Source organism: Budorcas taxicolor, chromosome X, assembly GCF_023091745.1.
Source record: "Budorcas taxicolor isolate Tak-1 chromosome X, Takin1.1, whole genome shotgun sequence".
Classification (NCBI taxonomy): domain Eukaryota; kingdom Metazoa; phylum Chordata; class Mammalia; order Artiodactyla; family Bovidae; genus Budorcas; species Budorcas taxicolor.
Window position 1 is genome coordinate 26,563,945 of NC_068935.1, and position 5,923 is coordinate 26,569,867.

Genomic DNA, 5,923 nt, shown 5'->3' on the forward strand with positions numbered 1-5,923 from the left:
TTCAGGCTCTCAATGGACCTGCTGCTAATAGCCCCTCATCTAATTTTCTGTGGGCCAGCAGGCCAGATGATGAAGTCTATTAGAACTGTGTACCAAATAAGGTTACTGATTAAAGAAGGATCTGCCTGCCTCTCCTGGTGCTTCTCCTACAGGGTAAAGTCCATGGCCTCTGTGATAGTTCTTTCCAACTCTCAAAGGCCTTCTTTGTTTCTTTCCAGGTTCTGCCCATCTTCCAGAGAGGCCCAGTTAAGATTGCTGGAAGTCCAAACTATAGATAAAGGGGCTGTGACCAGAGTTGACATCTTTCTAGTCTGATCTGGTCAAATTTTGCTCATCTGCATGCTAGGCAGAAGGATGAGTGAGCCTTATCATCTAAAGGAACTGAGTTTGCATAAACTTAGAGTTAGCGACAGAATAATAGAGAACAAGCTATAACCCATTCCACACAAAGAGCAAAAGCAAGGCCTGTTAGAACAAGAAAATGAGGAAAGATAAAATATATGCCGAGTTCAGCCTCCTACACTCAGAAGTCTCTATTTCTCATTGGGATTACTATATTTCAAAGAAAGGGCAAATTTTCTTACAGTGCACATATCCCACTTTTAACCATCTTGAATGCAAAGTCATTCAGCACAAGCATCAGCATCACGCTATAATGGCCCACTGTCCCCTTAGATTTGAATGGGTTTGTGACCTCACAGAAGTGCTGAATCACACCTAAAACTGAGCTGTTCTAAGAGATGCTTTTTCCCCCCTCTCTTCCATCTTTCCCCCATTACAGAAGACTAAGTCTTCAGAAAATAAAGTTAAAATAAAGAAACCATTTACATTCTAAAGCAATCTCTGCTCTACCTAACCCATTTAGAACTTCTGTTGTCTTAAAAAAAAAAAAACAGTAGGCTTTGGGCAAGGTCTGCTAGAAAAAGGAATATAAGAACTCATCTGTGCTTTGTGCCAAATACATTGTCTCAAACACATCAGTGATTTCCATTCCAAAGATGGATTCAATCACTTGCCAAATAAAATAATTTTCCATCGCACAGGAAATGAGGAGATTGGATATTCTATCAGATGGGCAACTGAACAAACAGGGCTCCAGGTGGCTAATGTCACAGGGATAAAGGCACACAGGGGAATAAGGAGGCTTTTGGGCTTCAATGGCCTTCTCTTCATCAACATCCAACACAATGTAATTGCATTTCCACCATGGTAGCAGCACTTTCCCAATGAACCCCCAGATAATAATCTATTCTAATATAATGTAGTTTCCTTAGGAGGACACAATTTATTGGGAAACTGAGCTATTTAATTTTTTCTTTTAATTATGTCTCTTTAACCTTAATCCTTAAAAAAAAATCACTCTCTTTCTTGGGCAGTTCCAGGCACAGGTACCAAAGACTGAAAGAAATAAAGCTCTGTTATTTCTATGAAAGACTTTAAAAAGTTGAGAAAATCATTTTGTCGGTTTGATTTTAATGAAAATTGATGATGCCTTTTCCCTTCTGAGAAGCATCATTTCCAAGCTCTGCTTCTGATGTAATTGCATGCTTTAAAAAAAAATCTTTAAATGACTCTGTGTCAGTGAAGTGACTTATCACATTCACCACTCATAAAAAATGGTTCATTTCTGTTATCTGCATTTAGGTAACTCTCTATACAACACCGAATTCATTCAATTAAATAACACAATATTTTATACTTGGGGGAGCAACCATGATTTTTTTCTGGGTTGAGCACTGCACTGGCACTACATGCCTTTCTTCAATCATTCTAAGGAAATATGTATCATCAGTTCTCCTAGGTGTGGTTATATTTTGATATCATGATTATGTTTTTGTAAAAAACATCCTTATATTTTAGAGACATATACTGAAATATTTGTATATGAAAGGATAGGACGTCTGGGATTTTCTTCAAAATTATATGGTGAAAATGGGACATGTAGATGAAACAAGAGTGGTTATAAGATCACAACTGCTACAGTAGGCTGACAGCTACATAAAGAATCAGCAATAGTTCTATTTACTGTATATGTTTAACATTTTTCATAATAAAAAGTCAAAAACCTTTCATCATCCTAATGCCTAGAGAAGTGGCAACTCTTCAGTCCGTCTTTCAAAACCTTCATTAAGCTTTGCATTTGCGAAGTTAATTTTTAAACCTAATCACCCACTATTTTTATTCATGTAACCCACATCCCAACCAAACTGGACTGACAATTCAATGAATATACCTGGTACCTTACCACATCTAGATTTTAGCACATTTTATCCTCTTTGCCAGAAATGTCTTGCCCTTCCCACCTCTATCTCTATCTATCAAATTCCATCCAGCCCTATAAATATCAGTTGTTCCACGAAGACTTTTACTACCCACCAGAAATCAAATCTCTTCCCACTCTATTCCCTTTGTATTGTTAGTTAAAGCAATTATTAGATGATTACCCCATTAAGTGATACATACTTAATAGTAAATTGTTCACAAAAATAAAGATTTGGTGTGGTTCAGTATCAAAATATTATTGAATAGTTATATTGAAATATTATTGAATAGCTGACATATAGCTCTGTGATTAATTTTTGGAGCATTATATAGAAAATAGAAGTTGGTCCCATATTAAATATGCTTGCACCTAACTTCTAATCAAGAATTAAAATAATGAAAGGAAAAGCATGATATTATCAATGAGCATTTCCTAGATGCCCATCAAAAACTGAGACTTCCATTTGTACAGAAATGGTTTCTATTACTCCAGAGTTTTTAATCTAAGTCTCAAAATAGATGTAGATGGGACAGACTCAGACAGAGAAGAACAAAAGTACTCATATTTCAAGAGTAAGCATATTTTAAAGAACAGGTTTTTGGACTCTGGGAGAAGGCAAAGGTGGGATGATTTGAAAGAACAGCATTAAAACATGTATATTATCATATGTGAAATAGAGTGCCAGTCCAGGTTCGATGCATGAGACCAGCTCAGGGCTGGTGCACTGGGATGACCCTGAGGGATGGGATGGGAACGGAGGTGGGTGGGAGGGTCAGGATGGGGAAGACATGTACACCCATGGCTGATTCATGTGAATGTATGGCAAAAACCACCACAATATTGTAAAGTAATTAGCCTCCAATTAAAAAAAAAAGAATAAGCATATTTGACATGGCAAATTTCTCATGATATAATATTGAGTTGAAAAAAGAGCAAGATATTGAACTATATGTATAATATGATCCTGATTTTCACAAGAAAAAACTGTATTTCTACATATACATACAAAAAAGAAAAAGGAAATATAATAGGTCAATAGTAATTATCTCTAGGAAATGGAATGATAGGTGATTTTTCTTTTTTCTTTCCTTTATCTGTCAATTTCTTTACAATGAGCAGTTTTTATTAATATAATCAGGGGGAAATTAAGGTTAAAAAGTATATTTGGAAAATTAAATCACTATGTCATTCCTTATACCAAATGAATTAAAAATTTAAATCTCAAATGATAGGACCATAAAAATATTAAAAGAAAGTATGAGTGAAAGTTTTAATAATTTCAGGGAGGGAAAGATAAGATGCCATATAACTCAGAAGCCATAAAAGGAAAGATTGATCAGTTTGACTATATAATCTAAAAACACTGCATCACACGCACACAAAATCATTAACAGGAAATCAAAAGACAAACTGAAAAAACAGGAACACAAAGCAAAAAAAGCACTACTTTTCTTAGTACATAAAGTGCTCCTGCAAATTAATAAGACTTAAGTCAACAACCTTGATCATTGTCCATTTCAACTGAGCAATAGATGTAACACAAATTTCTCTTGAACATATGAAATATGTTCAATCTCATATATGAAGGAAATGCAAACTAAATCTAGAACATATAGATCTATGATATATATCAGATAAAGAAAGATAAAAATGTTTTGATAATACAATCTTCTGCAAGAGTATGAGGGAATAGGCATTCCCATACACTGCTTATGGGCTTCATATTTTTATCGCAATGGAAACAATTTGGAAATTTCTGTCAAAATTAAAAGTGTTCCTATTTTTTTGTGTTCCTACCTTTTGACCCAGAAATTCCCTTTCTTGGGATTTATGCCACAGATATACTCCCACATGTGCAAAAAAGACTACAAAGAGAATCTCTGGAGCCAGCACCCAGCCTGTGGGTCTCTGGCACTCCAGCCACATCAGACTGCTGAGTGGAGGGTCCCAGACTGTGGGTCATCCAGAGCACCCAAGACATATTGGCTACTGATAGACTCTCCCACAGTTCCTCTTCATAAATTGGTTCTTCATAAATCTGGACTCCTGAAAGAACAGTGAGCATCACAACTTCCCTGAATTTGATCTGGAGATCAAACCCTGAGCCTTTAGAGTGGGAGCACTGACTCCAAGACCCTAGACTATGAGAGAACTACCTTAGAGAGTATCAAATAGTGAGAACTCACACAAAGGAAACCATCACCCAACCACCAGCAGCACCTTGTGAAGGACACCTCATCTAAAAAACAAACAAAACAAAAATACAAACCAAATCATCAGCAGACAGGATTACCACCTCACTCAGCCTTCATCAGAGGAAAAACAAATAAACAAAAACTCAGCACAAATTTCACCTTATATGAAGCTTACACAAACCATTGGACCAAACTTAGGAGGGCGGAAACCAAAAGGAAGAAAGAATTCAACCTTGAAGCCTGGGAAAAGGGGACCTCAAACACAATAAGTTTAAAAGGCAGAGAAATGCTATGCAAATGAAGAAACAAACTAGAAACACGGAAGTCCAAATAAATGAAGAGGAAATAGGCAAACTACCTGAAAAAGAATTCAGAATAATGATAGTAAAGATGATCAAAAACCTTGAAAACAAAATGGAGAAAATGCAAGAATCAATTAACAAAGACCCAGAAGAATTAAAGAATAAACATATAGAGACAAACAACACAATTACTGAAATTAAAAATATTCTAGAAGGAATCAATAGCACAATATCTGAAGCAGAAGAATGAATCAGTGAGTTGGAAGATAAAATGGTGGAAATAACTTATGAAGAGAAGAATAAAGTAAAAAGAATGAAAAGAACTGAAGATAGTCTCACAGACCTCTGGGACAATATCAAATGCACAACATTCAAATTAGAGGGGTTCCAGAAGAAGAGGAGAAAAAGAAAGGGTATAGGAAAATGTTTGAAGAGATTATAGTTGAAAATTTTCCCAATGTGGAAAAGGAAATAGTCAATCAAGTCCAAGAGGCACCAAGAGTCCAAACAGGATAAACCCAAGGAGAAACATGCCAAGACATATACAAATCAAAGTAGCAAAGACTAAACACAAAGAAAGAATATTAAAAACAGCAAGGGAGAAGCAAAAAGTAACATATAAGGGAAACCCCACATGCTTAACAACTGATCTTTCAGCAGAAACTGTGCAGGCCAGAAGGGAATGGCAGGATATATTTAAAATACTGAAAGGGAAAAATCTACAACCAAGATTACTATACCTGGCAAGGATCTCATTCAAAATTGATGGAGAAATAAACAGCTTTTCAGACAAGCAAGAGTTAAAAGAGAATTCAGTACCACCAAACCAGTTTTTCAACAAATGTTAAACGGACTTATACAGTCAAGAAATACAAGAGAAGAAAAAATATCTACAAAATCAACCCCAAACAATAAAGAAAATGGCAATAGGAACATATATATTAATAATTATTTTAAACGTTGGGTTAAATGCTCCAACCAAAAGACACAGACTGGCTGAACAGATATAAAAACAAGACCCATATATATGCTGTCCACAAGAAACCCACTTCAGACCTAAAGACACATATAGAATGAAACTGAAAGGATGGAAAAATATATTCCAGGCAACTGGAAACCAAAAGAAAGCTGCAGTAGCAATCCTCATATCAGACAAAGTAGAC